The 18,713-nt window shown below is 45.9% G+C and overlaps 1 protein-coding gene across 2 annotated transcripts in view; it reads right to left on the reverse strand.

Annotated features, from left to right (window-relative positions):
• OVA4 (Nucleotidylyl transferase superfamily protein) overlaps positions 1–18,713 on the reverse strand; it is a 57,099-nt gene that overhangs the window by 10,318 nt on the left and 28,068 nt on the right. The gene's annotated exons all lie outside the window — the stretch shown is intronic.

Genomic DNA, 18,713 nt, shown 5'->3' on the forward strand with positions numbered 1-18,713 from the left:
GGTGTTGCGTATGACATTGAGGGTGCAGGAGACGTATGTTTGTCCTTGCCCACTGGTATGAGATTTACCCTGCGTCATGTGCGTTATGTGCCAGATCTAAGACGGGATTTGATCTCAGTCAGACAGTTACGGGATAGTGGATGTCAGATTTCGCTACGAGAGTGAGATTTTGTGATGCATTTGGGTTCGCTAGTGATTGCGAGAGGTGCCAGGAGTGGTACAGGTTACCCATTGCATGTGGATCACGGGAGAGACGGTGTTGTCTCTGTGATCATGCAGCCAGGTAGAGAGCGAGAGAGCAGGCGAGTCTCTTTTGCTTGTGGGTTGCAGGATGCTTTGCATGGAGTATAGAGCAGTGACCTTGTTGTGCAGGTTGCGTCTACGGATGCACAGGTAGAGCGGGACAGCTCTAGTGAGTCACAGCAGGATGAGTCATCAGAGGTGATGACAGAGATGACTCACATGGATGCTGAGATGTCGGCTATTGTGGAGTCATTTCTTGATATGCTTATGCCAGAGCTTGATGCAGATTCAGGACAGATGGATACTCTTGGTACACATGTGATATGTGGTGGGCACGAGGAGTCACTCCAGAGCTCGGAGTCAGAGTGCCATGGTCTCTATGATAGGGGACAGGATTGCCATGAGTTGAGTTTTGAGTTGGAGGTGGCAGAGGTTGCCAGGGTTGCATCAACGTTCGGTGTCCTCATGTACAAGATGCTGATCTCGAGGCCCGACATAGCAGCTGCAGTGGGAGCATTTGCAGCAGGGTTGATTAGTTGTTCGATGACTGATCTCGGCATAGAGCATAGGGGAGGTTTGCAGGTATTGGACCGATACTTGCAGGAGTGCATGAGCTCTTGTAGACTCTTTGCAGAGCTTGGAGCTAGCTCTGTGTGGCTTCCGCAGCAGGATGTTTGTCTATCAGTAGAGCCGGATGCACTAGCTCATCGAGAGTCAGTGGGCATAGGTTGAGAGAATATCTCACCTTCTATTAGTTGTACACTAGTAGATCTTGCTTAAAGGCACATTGGCCTTTAAGTGGGAGGTTGTTGGGGTTAAGGCCTATGTGCCTTGACCGGTCGCCCAGGTCATGGACGCCCGTCCACTGTTACCCTATACTTATAGTGAGTATACTATATAGGGGGAGCTGCCACTTCACAGTCTCCCCACCCACATCGTGTGTGTGTCTCCTTCTCTCTCTCACCTCTCTGTGTGACTGCTCAAGTTGTGCCGCAACTGTGTGCACAAAGATCTCACTACTCAATCTGTTGTGCTCCCCGATCCCCTTCATAAAGACCCAAACTTGGACAACCTGTAGAGCACTCAAATAAAACCCTAAAAAGGTGATGATTGGCAAGCTGCCCGCGAATCGTGGAACTACTGACGTGGCATGAGTACAGACAGCCGCAAATTGTGGAACTTCTTTTGAGCGCCATGCTTTTGGACCTGGGAGCTTTTAGGAGCCTAGCTTTTCATAGCAGTTGCTTTTGAGACCAAGGGCCATTGAATATGAGCTCTTTTTGGGATTCTTAAGTGTACAGAAGCAAAGACAAATCTCCCTGACAGTTGTATCTTTTGTCAAGCAATATAAACCAAATACCGGAAGGGATGCCAAGGTTTTGGGGCCAGTGATCTAGGAGTGAAACTCCACCACCCCATGTCTACCATGTAAATTCTCTCTCTCTTTCTCTCTCTCTCTCTCTCTCTCTCTCTCTCTCTCTCTCTCTCTCTCTCTCTCTCTCTCTCTCTCTCTCTCTCGGGAAAGGAGAATGTCTTCCCCACTCACACCAATGGCTAGCAAGGCAAAATTTGCACTCACCAACAAGCACATTTCGACATTGGAGATAGAAATGAAAGCTTGGAAGAAGGAGATGAAAGAAGCATGAAGAGAAGTGAAAACAGCTTTTCTCCGCAAGCAAGAGGAGAGGAAGAGAAGATGGAAAGAGGAGAAAGAAAGTCTCTCTTTTGGAAGGCCATCAAAGAAGAGATCACCAAGGAGATTACAGGGAGCATTGAGAAGGAGCTGGATGCGCAAAAGGACGGATGGGTCAAAGCTGTCAAGAAGAACCTCAAGCAAGAGGCAAGAGAGGAGGCCAAGAAGTGGATTGAAGTGGCCAAGAATGTCACGTGACACATCTAACCCTATGTGTACGTGGACAAGATACTTCATGACATGGGTTCAGTTCAGTTCAGTCAGTCTAGATTGGGAAGAGATCTGGCACTTTTGTGAGTCTATTCGCAGACTGTGCATGTCCAAACACTTAGAGTAGATGCATATCCTCTGGTTGCACACAACATGATCATCAGCATTACCATCAGAATCCATCAGGAGCATTTTCCAATGCACAGAACCTATTTTCCCTATTTTTGACATTTTTCACTTATTATTTTTAAGTGACTTTTGTTGGAAACTGGGTAGGGCAATTTTCACAAGCTTGTATATAAGAAACCTAGCGCTAGCACTTTCTAGCAGAAGAGGCAGCAGGGACCTGACATCCACAGTGCACCTTCTCAAGCAAGACCCCCCACAAAGAAGACGTCATGTCAAGGGTCAACGTTTTGTCATATTGTTTGATCCAGGCAGTATGCATGATGTGATTAGTGCGCCTCTTGTAGAGAGAGCCCGCCTAGAGGTTAGTCAGACATCTCCTCTCGAGGTGTCTGGCTTCGCTCCCGGTATGGACTCTCTCATCATGCAAGAGTGCCTTGATGTGTTGTTTACAGTTCAACAAGCTGCCTTCCGTAGGAAATTTGTCGTACCTCCTCTTTTAGGATGTGATATGCTTTTGGGCATTAGATGGTTTCGTGAGCATAACCCTCTCATTGATTGGGAGGACAATATTCTCATATTAAATGCCAAAAGTGACTCTCCCATGATCATTCGTTGTGAGGAGGGTCTGCATTCTTTGCCTCTCATTTCTCATGTGCAAGCAAAGTGTGAATTACGACGAGGAGCACAAGCGGCATTCATTTATGCCTCTCTAGTTACCCAGAGCATTCAGACTCCAGACAGGTATTCAGCTTTGTTTACCAAGTTTAAGCATCTCTTCTTGCAGGATGATCTTCTATCCCGTCTCCCACCCGAGCGGCCGGAGGACCATGGCATCGAGCTTACGGAGGGGGCACAGCTTGTCGATAAGGCTCTCTACCGTTTGAACAAGAACATGAAGAAGAGTTAGAGCGGCAGCTCACAGAGTTGGTGGCTAGAGGATTCATACGTCCTAGTGAAAGTCCTTTTGTTGCTCCTATTTTGTTTGTCTTTAAGAAAGATGGTTTGTCTCGTTTGTGTGTTGATTACAGAGCATTGAACAAGATGACCGTCAAGAACAAGTTTCCGATGCCTCGCATTGAGTATATCCTCGATAGGCTCAATGGGACAAAGGTCTTTAGTAAGGTCGATCTCAAAAGTGGATACCATTAGGTAGGGGTATTCAAAGGCGACATCTACAAGACCGCTTTTTGCACAGAGCGAGGGCAATGGGAGTATGTAGTAATGCCTTTTGGATTGACAGGTGCCGTGGGTACATTTAACCGTCTCATGGTAGGCCGTTTTGGCGATATAGTTCGTGTATGTGTGTTCATCTTTCTTGATGATATTCTCATTTTTTCTGCATCATGGGATAAACATGAAAGGGATGTGGAAAGAGTACTAACCCATTTGGATTGACTGTCAGTTGTACATTGCAGCTAAGAAATCTGAGTTTTTTCTCACTGAAGTTACTTATCTGGGTTATATCATTCCTGCAATAGGCGTGAAGCTAGACCCCGCGAAGTTGGAACAAGTACGTAATTTGGATTTGCCCAAAACTGCATATGATGTGCGTTCTTTTCTTGGTTTATGTCAAGCATATAGTTCGCACATAGAGAATTTTGCACGCATTGCCGCACCCATGACAGATGTTTTGAAAGGGGTAAAGACTCGCCGTCAGCGCGTGGATTTACCCGAAGCAGCCATTGAGGCTTTCGCAGCTCTCAAGGTTGCGATGACAGAAGCGCCGTGTCTTATCCTTGCCTCTTGGGATGACCCCTTTGAGGTATGGACGGATGCGAGCAATGTCGCCATCGGCGCTGTGCTTCAGAAGCATGGTCGTCCAGTTGCTTTCCTCAGTCGAAACCTCAATAGTGCAGAAAAGAACTATTCAGTTTATCATAAAGAACTGTTGTCTATCATTCACTCTCTTAAGCATTGGAATCATTTTCTGTATGGTAGAGTTCACAGTTCGCACAGATCACCAAGCCCTCAAGTGGCTCCAGTCTATGCCTAGTGCACATTGGAGTGATTGCCAAGCACGGTGGTCACAATTTTTTGAGTTGATTGAGTATGTGCCTGGAAAAGCTAACTCTGTTGCAAATGCATTAGGTCGCAAAGGACAGATCTTGGCACTGTAAAATGCTCATGATGGCTACTGACTGTAATTCTGATGATCATGATGTGTGCAACCAGAGGATATGCAACTACTCTAAGTGCCTGGACATGCACGGCCTGCGCACAGGCTCACAAAGGTGCCATAACACTTCCTAAGCCGACCTGAACCCTAGACATGAAGTAGCTTGTCCACATGCACATAGAGTTGGATGTGCATGTGACATGCCTGCCAGGTGGGAACGCAGCCAAAACGTCCGGAGGACGACAGTCAAACAGTCAACTTTTTTTAAAATTTGAAGAACTGATCGTTTCTAACGGCCAGTTCCTCTCCAACAGCCATGTTTTTGAACTTTAAAATTTCTCGATGTTTTATTAGCACATTTGCGTCTATATGACTCATGTTCTTTGGTCTATTTAGTGTAAATTTGTGGTCAAAGTGAGGCTCTATGTGTGTGACATGAGTGTAGGTCAAAAAATGCCAAAAAAACTTTCCTTTTTTTTTTGTCGTTCTAACGCCCGTCCCCGTTCCCTAACTTTTGCCGTCCCGTCCCCATCCCCATCCCCGTTCCTGACCCGCCGTTCCATGTTACTATGCCTGAGATGCTTTTGGACCTGAAGTTTTTCATTGTACTGATTATAAGAGCCCTTGGGGCCTCACTCTACAGAGCATTTGGCAGAGTCTCAGAGCAGAGGTCCCTCGGGGGTTGTACTTTGCAATGATTAATGATAAAGAAATATCGAAAGGGACCCTAGATTTTGGGGCCAATACCTCTGGGCACGGAACTACGTCGGGCCGTGTCGACTCTCTCTATTAAAGTTCAGTGATTTTGAAGTTTCTATTTCGTGTGTTGCTATTGATTTCTCGCTTGGAGTTTCCAAGCCTATTATAGTGTTTGCAGTGCGCGAAACTCTTGCATGTCAAGAAACTCATAGCTTTTATCCGACCCCGCTGTCGTGCAGGTACCCTCTGTGATAGTAGTTGGCCACGTGGCATTGGCAAGTGGAACATGTGCAGAATGCTCAAAATCAAACATATGTTGCATGTCCATGTCCGAATCCATGGTGCTATGTGCTGTGCTAGCAAGAGAAAAGATAGTACCTTATCTCAAAAATCGTCGGATGACAGTAGCAGAAGAACCGCTATCACAATATTGCTAGGCCGTGCGGAATCGAAACCACCAGTAGATGGCGGCTACGTCGAAACAAAACCATTTTCTATACAAAAATTACTTTGATGATTGCCCGAACTTGAGTTGGAGATTGGTTGACTTTGTTTGATTGTCGAATCGGTGCGGTTGCCGAGACCGGTGTTTGAAAACCGTCTTTTCAACAAGCCTTGTAAATAGATATGGTAAATTCGATAGCAAGTTCAAAAAACCAATAACTCAAGTAAGCTTAGCAAAATTTTAAGCTCCGCAAAATTTCAAGCCGTGCTGAAAAATTTGCAGCCTCTGCTGTTGGTGCTTGCCTTGTACAACTTTGGAAGATCAGCGGCCTCGGATCGCCGAGCTTGGCTAAGCAAAGCCTTGAGGGGTGTGTGCCAAAGGTGGGCACGCACCCGTAGAAACTTTTTTTTAGGGTGGCCTTGGGTGCCCAGTGTTTGAAAAGCAAGCAAAGACATAACGATGGCGCTGCAGCAGATGCGTATAAAGAGAGAGAGAGAGAGAGAGAGAGAGAGAGAGAGAGAGAGAGAGAGAGAGAGAGAGAGAGAGAGAGAGAGAGCTCTGTTGCGCTACAAGCCGAGCTCTAGAGACGAAATATGCTCTCCTTGGCTTTGCGATCCCAACGAGCCCAAGCTCTCGTAGTTTTTCTCTAGTCAACCTTTGACCTTCCCCGATCCAAGAGCGCCTGCACACGGTTGTTTTTCGACGACTTCTCCACCACATGCAAAGCCTGCTAACTTTAGGACCGCACCTTCTTCTTTGTCCCAAAATAGTGTGAAGCTCTGATACCATTGAAGAGACCCAGGGGAACTGCATTGCGAAATCCTCCTCCCTACTGTCCTTTATATAGGCTCTCGGACTCCTAGCCCTAGTCCATTCTTAGGATTCCCTATCCACACCATGCAGTCAGGCCCTTGGCCTAGGTCCGTGACCTCCTAGGTTGGCCCTTGGCCTTACAAGAAATGATCTATCCATAAAGTCGGTGGGTCTATCCATGTCTACCTCACATAATCTGCATCTAATCACATTTAATAACCAGATTCCTCTTTGAATCAGACAACTGTGTATGTCACAAATGTAGATCGTATTGAAAGGGTGATAGAGTTACGAAAGTGTGATGTGGCCAGGCCCTTGGCCTTGCAAGAAATGATCTATCCATAGAGTCAGTGGGTCTATCCATGTCTACCTCACATAATCCTGCATCTAATCACATTTAATAACCAGATTCCTCTTTGAATCAGACAACTGTGTATGTGACACATGTAGATCGTATTGAAAGGGTGATAGAGTTACGAAAGTGTGATGTGGCCAGGCCCAACTTGTAGATCTTGACCAAGAGGCCAGAAGGGGTTAGGTTCTTAAACCCTACCCCCTCCCAACTTATGAGAATGCGGTCGAGGGACCTAACCCACTAAAAATAAAGCAAGGAGCACGATTTGCATAAACAACGTTAAATGGCAGGGCTGTACGGACGAATCGTAAAATGCGAAGCTGCTGTACCAATTTCTGCATTTTTTGGCCAGCCCTTTGGGCGTTAGCTTTTGGCGTAATCCTTTTCAGTGTATGCTTTTGGCCAGGAGCCTTTATAAGTGTGCCAGGGCCGCCTCTTAGTAGATTAGCTTGGGAGCACTACAAGAGAGAGGACATTGTACTCTAGCAAAGAAATAATACAGAAATACTGAGAAAGGGTGCCAGTCTTTGGGGCCAGTGCATTTGGGGACGGAACTCCGCCATTCCGTGTCAACTCTCCTCTTCTCTCTCTCTCCCTTTTTTCAGGTTCAGTTCAATTGTTTGCAGTTTTCTCACATGTGTTGCTTGAAGAGCCCAAGTCTACTACAGTGGTATCAGAGCTCAGACGATTCTTCTTCTACGGGGATCTGATCCCTTTCTTGCAGCGCACATGGATTCTCGTCAGTGAATCCGGTGAAGAGATAGTTGTTGACTACCTGACTTTGTGATGACGAAGTCAGCCCCAACCCTAGCGGGGGATTAGTAGATACCAACGGGACTTCTAACGGGGGCAGGTCTCCTTTTGAGGAATCGAGGGAAGAGCATGGCCCGTTCCCACCAAGGGAATTCGACAGCATGGAGTACTAGCGTCAATTGCAGGTTGACACTTGTGCTAAGCAAATGATTAAGTACTCCAAGGATCCACAATATGCAAAGACTCTGAAGAATCATCCACTTGACGAGGTCCATTCACGATGACATGCTACCATCCACTCGCTTCTCAAGTCGGCTATGAAGTGGAAAGCAAAGCCGGGTTGTCACAAACTGCTGACGTGTCAAAGCTTGAAGAATAAAGCCAACTTGCAGATGTGGGCCGAGGGGCCTAAACCCTAAGAAGAACAAGTAACAGAAGAAGTCCTCCCAACTTATGGGGACCCCGACCGATGGGGCCCCAAGTGACATAAAGGAAATAAAGCAGGAATAACACACACACACACAACAACAACAACTTGCGAAGCAGGCTGATGACGTGGCAGATTTTTGAAAATCACGTTGGCTGATGACGTGGCAAAACTGTACGGATTTCCGCTTTTCACGCTGGCGGTGCTAACGTGGCAAGACTGTACGGATTTCCGTAAATTGAGCTGGCAGCTTTTTAGCTTTGCTTTTGGACCAGATGCTTTTGAGTTTGAAGGCTTTTCACTGTAATTGCTTTTTAGGCCAAGGGTCTTTAAATATGAGGTTAGGGCTCATTCTCTGGCATGCTTCTTGGAGAAGGTGCAGAGTCTGGAGTACCGGCTTGTACTGTGTTGATGCAATATAAAGGAATACCGAAAGGGGCGCCAAGGTTTGGGACCAATACTCTCTGGGGTGGAATTCCGCCACTCTGTGTCGCGTGTCGTCTCTCTTTCAGTTCAGTTGTTATTGAAGTGCTAAAAGTCTGTTCAATCTGTTCTTTTCTATTGGCACGTGGTGCCCGTCTTGTGATAGTGGTATCAGAGCATAAGGCGTGTGCTTTTCTGAAAGCATACCGGTCCCACAAAAGAGCACACAGAGCGAACCAGAGACTTCTGGAATTTATTCGAGGTATCTTCGCCCTCCAGGCCGGACTTACTAGCCACTCACACCCTTACTTCATCGCGCATCGGGCGCGCTCCTGTCTTCACCGCTCATGTCTTACAGGGCATAAGCCAAAAAGATCACTTGCAAAGAAGGATCCAAGATTTGTTTCGAGTCACTGTTTTTCTCAGAGGCAGTGCCATGCAGATGTTGATGTCTATAGCTACCAAGCAGCACACTCCAAGGACTTGGCAAGCTTTCAAGAAAATTTTTGCCCAAAGTTATATGGTTTCTAACATCTTCCTTCGGAGTGCAACTTCTGGCAGAGTGGGGTATCCTGAAATGCTTGCCATGGAAATTCTAGCAGATTATAACTTGAAATTTCTCGACATCTCTCAGTAGATGTCTCTTCACGAGCAGATGACCTTGGAGATCCAGTGCGATTGCTATCTTGGGACTACCATCGCCGCCAATGAAAACACTGTTTGTCCAAGAGCTGATGGACCATGCTGTGGTCGGCTATGACCTTATGGAATGAACCTAGCCCTACTTTTTGGTGTAGGTTTCAGGATGGAAAATCAGTCGACTTTTCGAGCTCGATCGATGTCGAGATTGCTTTTTAAGTTTGAAATCTGTTTGAGAACTTGTTTGGTGATCCTGTTTGGACTTTGTTTGAAATGGATGGTATCTGTTTTGAACCTGTCTTGGTGCCGATTTGAATTGTTTGACTCTGGTTGTAATACTGGTTTCAATGATTGGTGACTTTACTCCCGAGTGGAGTAGTGAGAAATGTTGTTTGCTATTGTTTGAACCTCCGAACCACGCAGACGGGATGTCTGGGGAGCGTTTGTAGCAGACTTGGACACTCCAAGTCAAGAATCAACCGCGACAACACCAAATAACCACTTCAAAACAATTCACAGATCACAATAGATTTGCACTGGCCCGGCGGAGTTCCGTGCCTAGAGATATTGGCCCCAAAGACTGGCGCCCCTTTCGGTATTTCTTTTTATATTAATCAATCATCAAAGTACAAGAGAGCGGTTAGGGTTTCACTCTCAGACTCTGCGTCCAAATGCTCTGAGAAGTGAGGCCCTCACCACTAATTTAAAGGTTACAAGGGATGCCCAAAAGCAGAGCCCCAAAAGCTTTCAAAATCAAAAGCATCAGTTCTCTCTCTTAGAGAGTCTCTTTTTTTTTAATTTTAAAAAAAGCAAGTTCTCTCTCTTTCATGCAAAAAAGCAACGCCCAAAAGCTGCCAGCACAAATTGCGGCGCAATTTCCGGAAAATCCGTACAACCCTGCCACGTGGCATTGGTGCCAGAAATTAGGGTTTCAGCCAGCAGTTAGGGTTTCCAGAAATTAGGGTTTGCTGCGAATTAGGGTTTCTGGCAGTTTTTAGGGTTTGCAGGAATTTTAGGGTTTTTGGCAGAAATTAGGGTTTCTGCTGTCCGCCACGTCATCACTTTCTGGCATACCCCCCTCTTGAAAACATTGTAATCGACCGCGATTACGCCTGCAAAACCGACAAAAGCCATAAACCGTCTTAGCAGACACTGACTGTTAGTACCTACGTACTAGGAACACACATCTAGCACATGTACAAAATCGACAGTCACATCACACGACATCACAGGACATCACTAGACATCACATGACATTCAACATTCATTCGGATCTTAGACCATGATTTATCGGCAATGTAGCTAGCAATCACATCTAGGTCCAATCGGGACCTCATCGATGTCCGATTGACTAACCCCTATTGCAACCATGTCTATACGAGATCAATCAGACCAAAATGCTGCAGTCATTTCGGCTATCAATTCCTGCACTCACAAGAAGTCAAGAACAAATCAGTATCATAATCAGGAATTCCATTTCATAAAGTCATCCAGTAGAATACTGTCAGCTCTCAGTATCCCTGAAGCTCAAAGAGACATCAGTGACTTTAGTATCAAAATCGAGGCATCTGTTGACAAAGGAGCGGAGTAACTCCCCTCTTGTGCATCCCACTGCACCAGATCTTCGGCCAAGCTGAGTTTCTGGGTTCCGTTTGGAGTAGACTATGCTAAACCAAAACATCGAGGTAAAGTTTCACAATCCGAGGAGTATCTGCTAGGTCCTCCTCCTCCATCCACTTCGCATCAAATGCAGGAAAGTTCTTGAACTTAACCAAGAACCGCCTTCGGACTTTACCTTTCTTCGTATCATTATGTGCCAAAATCTGTTCAGGAACAAGGATCTCCTCGTTTTCTTCCACTTTGGGTTGCTCATCAGGCTCCCCATCATCACGCACATCACCCTTAACAGGTTTCAAGAGACTCACATACAATGCATTGTGAATCCTCCAAGTATCTGGCAGTTTCAATCGGAAGGAGACATCATTTATCTTGTCAGTAATCTGGAAAGGTCCGTAGTATCACATACTAAGCTTTGGAAAAAGCCTCTCCTTTCCCTTCTTCTTTCTTAGGCGTGCCTTCTCAAAAGTAAGAGCACCTAATCATCCTCCTTCAGTTTCCAGTCGCGACGATGGCGATCCGCTGCCTTTTTCTGTCGTTCTTGAGACTTCTGCAAAGTCTCGCGAACCTTGGCAAAAGCCGTATCCAAGTCTCACGAATATTCATCCGCTTCCAATATCTAATCTTTCGTGCTCAGGAAGGATGGAACCTTCGCAGCACTTTCAACAATCTCACATGGCGTCTTCCCCGTCGAAGAGTGTATCGTGTTATTGTAGGCAAATTCCACCAAAGGTAAGTTCTTTTCCCATTGAGTCTTCTGATGCGAGATACAAGACTTCAATAAATCTAAAATCACTGAATTGGCAATCTCAGATTGCCCGTCAGTCTGCAAGTGGAACGATGACGAGAACTGCAACCATGTGCCAATGTTCTCCCAAATTGCCTTCCAAAACAAACTCATAAATCTGGGGTCTCTGTCGGACACAATCGTCTCAGGCGTGCCATGTAATCGGAAAATCATCGTGATCATTCTGTATTCTCGGGAGATTAAAAAAAATGAAATCCATTTCAATATTTTCCGAGGGGCGGGTGGGTATGGGTAAAGGCTGTAACAATCCCTGTGCCTTATGCCTGTCAAACTTGACCTTCTGGCATACCAAGCAACTGCGCACAAACTCTTCCACATCCTTCTTCAGTCTCCGCCAAAAGAAATCTCTCTCTACCCCTTTCATGGTGGTAGCAATGCCGCAGTGACCCGTAAAAGGTGGACAGTGGCAATCAGTCATAACCTTTTCCCTCAACGGCTGTGTAACGCACAACATAGTCTTTTTCATCAAGTAGCCTTCCCGAAGGGAGTATCCAGCTATTATCTCCCCATCCCGTATCCGTGTGAAAATATCTGCAAAATCTATATCTGTGGCACACTGATCGACCATATCCTCGAAGCTCCTATGATGTATCGCGGAAATAGCCAGAACCAACTGTTTTCGAGACAAAGCATCTGCCACCACATTCTTCTGTCCCTGCACATGGACAATCTCGAAGTGGAACTGTGACAAGATGTTCACCCACCGCATCTGCTTTTCCGAAAGCTGCTTCTGTGAGAAGAAGTAGCGCAAACTCTGATGGTCTGTAAAGACAGTAAAATCCGCTCCGAGTAGGTAATGCCGCCACTGAGTAAGAGCATGGATAACCGCCAAAAGCTCTTTCTCATAGATCTATGCTGTCATCTCCGACCTCGAGAACAAACGGTTCTTGTAAGCTATGACATGGCCTTCTTGCATCAAGACCGCACCCAGACTACGACCACAAGCATCCAATGTACTTCAAATGACTTCTGCAAGTCCGGCAAAGTCAAAATAGGTCCCGTAGTCAATTTCTCTTTCAATATCCGAAAGGCAGTCACCTCTGTGGGTCCCCACGAAAAAGGTACTCCTTTCTGTGTCAAGGTAGGCAAAGGGGAAGCAACCTCTGCAAACTTTCGTATGAACCGCCTGTAGTACGAACACAGTCCCAAGAAGCTTCTAACTTCATGGACATTCCTCAAATCGGGCCAATCACGGATAGTCTCTATCTTGGCCGGGTTCATTTGCACTCCTGCTGTTGACACAATGTGTCCCAAAAAATGTATCTCTGGTAGGAAAAATTCACTTTTCGTAGCATTAATCACTAATGTGTGATCTCGTAATGCCTGAAAGACTTGAAGCAGATGATCTCTGTGTTCTGCCTCATTCTTCGAGAAAACAATGATGTCGTCAAAGAAAGTGTCAACAAATAGCCTGTACTCTCGAAAAATCCTATCCATCATCCGGTTAAATGTCGCAGGAGCATTGGTTAAACCGAAAGGCATCACCAAAAACTCAAATAATCCAAAAGTCGTCCGAAAAGCTGTCTTGTAGACATCTCCTGGCGCTATCCTGATCTGATGATATCCACTCTTCAAGTCAATCCTGCTAAAGCACGAGGATCCCTGTAACCTGTCGAGTATATCATCGATCCTAGGAATCGAAAATCTGTTCTTGATGGTGATTTCGTTGAGAGTGCTATAATCGATGCACATTCTCCAAGATCTGTCTTTCTTCAAAACCAACAACACTGGAGAGCAATACGGTGAAGTACTAGGCTGGACAAGACCCTTTTCCAAGAGGTCTTTCACTGAGTTCATAATCTTTTCATTTTGTACTCGGCTCACACGATAAGGTGGCCGATTCGGTGGCGTGCTTCCAGATATCAGATCAATGGTATGATCTTCAGGCCCTCTCAAAAGCAATCGGCATGAGCGTGGAGAAAAAAAATATTGGCGTTCTTTTCTTCAGGTCAAAACATATTCAACCTTTATCCATCGTTCAGTTCTCCCAAAAGAATGAGTAAGAAAACTGAAGTTCATCAAGTACAATCTCTAAGCCCTTCATTTATCAAAGTCGCTTTCTCGGCCCGGTAGTCAACCACGGCGTAGTTCTTGTGGTACCAAGGGATCCCGAGTAGAACGTCACTCGCGTGCCTTGAACACCCCTGTCATTGCAAACGAAGTTTGCCAATGCTCGGTGTAATGGCAACATCCCATCCGGGTGCCAGTTGAACTACCTCCGCCTGTGGCGTCAGTCTGTCGGGCGTAGTTCCAAATCGAGCCGCCAATTCCAAGTGAAAAGAAGTTGGCCTTGGCTCCTTCAAAAGAGCTTCCTGATCCTTCACTTTGCCTCGAAAGCGGCAAAGTTTGTACTTTCATTCATTAGATTCGGTGCAGGTCCCACGCGATGTGGTACCAGTTCTGCTTTTCTATTTGGCTTTTCTGCCACATTCCTCAGCTGCTCTCGAACTCTCAGACCTGTCGTCGTCTTTATCATTCTGTTCTTTCTGTGCCTTATCAGGGCACTTTGCGGAAATATGTCCATGTTCCCCGCATCCAAAGCACTTCCCCTCTCTGATGAAGCGAGCTCTCTCCTCAGGAGTAAGCTTGGGTCGTGCATCCTTTTTTTTCTCTGGGTTGCTCTTTTTCATTCTACTTTCATTCCCAGAAGTCTGTTCGGCTCGTCGTGTCATGGCCTCATCTGTGGGGTAGGTCAGACTGCCAGAGTGAATGGCAAAGCCCCGCTTCGCATGACTCATCAACTCCTGAACAGAAGCTGACTTCTGTTCCAAGCAGTGATCTCGGATCTCTGTAGGTAGACCCAAGGTAAACCGCTCAATCTGTTCTCTGAACGAGATCTTCTTGAATGAAGAGACGGGTAGAAAAGAGCTCCAGAATCTTTCACAATAAGAATTCATTGTATCGCTCTTGGTCATCCGGAGATGGTTCCAAGCAGCTCGTATATCTCGCTCAAACTCTTGAGTCAACAAAGAAGAAATAAAAAGCCTCTTGAATTTCAGCCATGTAACTGGCACAGTCTTGCTTAATAGAAGCGTGGACCACCAAGTACGAGCATTCCCCTTAAAGTAAGAAGCAGCTCTCCGAATCTTGGAGTGCTTTGAATAGCGTCCTCCCGCGAAAGCGATGTCAAACTACTGTATAAAAGACAAAGCCTTCGAAGCATCTGAGTATCCTGAAAAGTATCAAACTTGATCGAGTGGCCACCTTCCTTAAACTCTCGGACTTTCTTGCTTTTATCTTCGAGAAAGTCATACTGGTTGGCTTTGAAAAATTCTTCTTGTTCGCATAAAACTTTCCGTCATCGGAATCTGAGCTGTCTATAGACGAGTCCTCAGTAGAACTGTCAGTCTCTGGGCGAGATTTAGCCTTCTTTGCCTTTCTCTTGCCCTTTCCAAAGCGTTGCTTCTTGCTTCGCTTTTTACCTTTTCTGTCTTCTTCGCTCGAATCCGAGGAGCTAGAAGAACTGTCAGAAGAAGAAGAAGAAGAACTGGGTATGTCTTCAAACTTGACGCGCTTCTTCAATTTCTTTGCCTTGTCAAATGTCGACCAACGACCCAAATATCCCGGGAAGTCAGTGCCTTTCTTCTGCTTTTTGCCGTGCTTTTTGGCTTTCTTTTGCGTGTCAAAAAGCTGAGCAATCCGTGCATCAACCACGTTCTCCAGTTCCTTCTCCGTATATTTCTTGGAGGCAGAAGGTTTCTTGAGAGCGGGTTTCGGGAGTGGTGTTGTGGTTCTCTGCCACTCCATCTGTACCTCTTTCAAAGAGGTCTGGTTCATATATTTTGCTCTCTCTCGCCGCTCCGCCTAAGTAGGCCAAGGCGGGCCATACTCTGCCTGAATCTTCGTTGTGATCCCAGCCCGCATCTCCAGGTGCAGAAGGAGTCGACTGATCATTGCCTGAAGCCATAGGTGCCGCGGAAAAAAAATTCGGGGATCGGATTTCTCGTAAAAGAGAAATCGGCCGTGCTCTGATACCACTGTAACAGACTTGGACACTCCAAGTCAAGAATCAACCGCGACAGCACCAAATAACCACTTCAAAACAATTCACAGATCACAATAGATTTGCACTGGCCCGGCGGAGTTCCGTGCCTAGAGATATTGGCCCCAAAGACTGGCGCCCCTTTCGGTATTTCTTTTTATATTAATCAATCATCAAAGTACAAGAGAGCGGTTAGGGTTTCACTCTCAGACTCTGCGTCCAAATGCTCTGAGAAGTGAGGCCCTCACCACTAATTTAAAGGTTACAAGGGATGCCCAAAAGCAGAGCCCCAAAAGCTTTCAAAATCAAAAGCATCAGTTCTCTCTCTTAGAGAGAGTCTCTTTTTTTTTTAATTTAAAAAAAAGCAAGTTCTCTCTCTTTCATGCAAAAAAGCAACGCCCAAAAGCTGCCAGCGCAAATTGCGGCGCAATTTCCGAAAAATCCGTACAACCTTGCCACGTGGCACTGGCGCCAGAAATTAGGGTTTCAGCCAGCAGTTAGGGTTTCCAGAAATTAGGGTTTGCTGTGAATTAGGGTTTCTGGCAGTTTTTAGGGTTTGCAGGAATTTTAGGGTTTCTGGCAGAAATTAGGGTTTCTGCTGTCCACCACGTCATCACTTTGTGACAGCGTTTGGTTGTATGCTTGTAAAATAATTGTTGTTGTGACTCCCAGCCCGGACCTGGATGGTTATGCGGGAGGAGTGATGAGGGAGTCGTCGAATATCTCCCGGCCCGGACCTTGTTAGGTTATGCGAGAGGAGTGTTCATCGGCGGCTTTATGTTTCTATGTCTTGTAGCATGCATATGTGAGCATTTGTGTTGCATTGTGATGTGCCAACCAATTGAATATTCCGAATTGGATGAGATTGCCTCGGTATGTAATTTTAGTGCATCAAGACACCCGTGAAAGATCAGTGACGTCTGGGTGTGATGGCTAATTTTACTACGCCGGAATATCAAGAGTTCCGATCTGGACAAAAGGAGAAGCTAACTCCTTGATCAAAAGAGCCGAAAGGAGAAGCTAACTCCTTAACAAAAAGAGCAAACTGATTGTCCCTCGAAATGACCCTCAGAAATTTTTGAGCTAACTTGAGTTGTTTTGCAGATATGTTGTAATCGCGGATGATTACTCTCTTTCAAGAAGGGGAGATGTCACAAATTGCTGACGTGTCAAAGCCTGAAGAATAAAGGCAACTTGCAGATGTGGGCCGAGGGGCCTAAACCCTAAGAACAACAAGTAACAGAAGAAGTCCTCCCAACTTATAGGGACCCCGTCCGATGGGGCCCCAAGTGACATAAAGGAAATAAAGCAGGACACACACACACACACACAAAAGAACTTGCGAAGCAGGTTGATGACGTGGCAGATTTCTGAAAATCACGTTGGCTGATGACGTGGCAGAATTGTACGGATTTCCGCTTTTCACGCTGGCGGTGCTAACGTGGCAGAACTGTACGGATTTTTGTAAATTGTGCTGGCAGCTTTTTGGCTTTGCTTTTGGACCAGATGCGTTTGAGTTTGAAGGCTTTTCATTGTAATTGCTTTTTAGGCCAAGGGCCTTTAAATACGAGGTTAGGGCTCATTCTCTGGCATTCTTCCTAGAGAAGGTGTAGAGTCTAGAGTACCGGCTTGTACTGTGTTGATGCAATATAAAGAAATACCGAAAGGGCCGCCAAGGTTTGGGGCCAATACTCTTTGGGGTGGAATTCCGCCAGTCCGTGTCGCGTGTCGTCTCTCTCTTTCAGTTCAGTTGTTACTGAAGTCCTAAAGTCTGTTCAATCTGTTCTTTTCTATTGGCACGTGGTGCCTGTCTTGTGACACGGGTGCAGACAAACAAGAATTGTACTCGTTTCACAATGCTCTTCAACATAAGATCAATAAATTGATGAAGACTACGAAGACCTCTTGGAAGAAGGGCAGTTCAGCAGACTATCCCAACTATTTGGGTCAGAAGTCTACTTTCAAGGAAGCAAGCAAATCCAAGAAGTGTCTTTGCTTTGAGGATGATCCCAATAATCATCTGACAGTTTAAAGAGTTCCTCTTTCTCTGACTCCAGTGAGGAGGACACCGAGCACCAGAAGCGGATAAAGACTTAGAAGAACAAGAAAACCAACAAAAGCAAATCCCACAGAAAGCATCAAAAACACCACAAGCATTCTGATAGTTCCGACTCTGACGAGCCGATGTATGGGAAGAAGAGAAGACACTTGCACCAGCTGAATCAGTTTGGCCATTTCGAGAAAAAGGGCAAGAAGACTAAAGATTTCAAGGAGGGTGGGCAAGCACTCAAGTTTGATACGTTTTCAAGCTACAAGGACACCCATCGAGCCCTTGCATTTATACAGCAATTCAGCATCGTCTTTCGAGAGGTCGTTTCTCAAAACACTCCAAAGTACGAAAGGCAATGTGTTATTTGAAGGGTAATGCCTCAACATGGTGGCCTACCCTACTGTTGAGTAGGAAAGCACCTACAGAAAGGTTAAAATTCAAACCCGTCTTCACTTCGGCATGACTTACAGAGGAATATGAAGAGGATATCATCACGGCTTGGCATCATTTGCGGATGACTAAAGAAGATACCTTGGGTACTTACTGCTAGAGGTTTTGGGATACTTTTCTATTGGTCTCTTCCTTTAAGAAAATTACCTTCAAGCAACAGGTTGAGCGGTTTTTGTTGCGGTCTACCCAAAGAGATTCGACAATATTGCCTCAAATAGAAGTCCAATTCTATTCAAAGGCTTATGGGCCATGCCAAGGAAGGATTTGGAAAGCACCCGGGCACTCTCACGTATCCTTTGGACAAGCTAGTGTCCACCCAACTAGACAAGATTCTTCAAATGGAAACAAAAAGAAGGGCAAGCAACAAAAGAAGAAACCCACAAGCCCAAAGTTATCAATAGAGCAATGTGCACAATACTATGAAGAGGGCACTATGTTACAGTTGTGGGGAGCAAGGGCACATTCTTGCGAAGTGTCCTAACGGAACACCAAAGGAGCAGGCTAAGGACAAACCAGAGACTTCCAAAGCGGCAGATGAGTGCGCAAGGAAAGGAAAGAGGGGCAGGATTGGTTGTGGGGGCGAGCCAATAATAGATAGATGAGAGTACGGAGCTTTGCAGAGCGTGGGGCAAAGTACGTAATCAAGAAGTCCTTATCTTCTTCAATGGCAGAGCCAAGGCCAACTTCATCTCATTGGAATTGACAGTTCGACTTGGAATGACGCCTCAAGAAATGGGGCCACCGATGGAGGCCGTTTTAGCGGCACCAAGGAGGAACATTGCCATTACACATGCCATCAGTAAACTTCAGTTGCATTGTTAGGGGTATCTAGGGCACGAGCACTTCTACATCATGCCTTTG

The sequence above is a fragment of the Adiantum capillus-veneris genome, chromosome 17, assembly GCF_014529385.1.
Source record: "Adiantum capillus-veneris isolate H3 chromosome 17, ASM1452938v2, whole genome shotgun sequence".
NCBI classification, from domain to species: Eukaryota; Viridiplantae; Streptophyta; class Polypodiopsida; order Polypodiales; family Pteridaceae; genus Adiantum; species Adiantum capillus-veneris.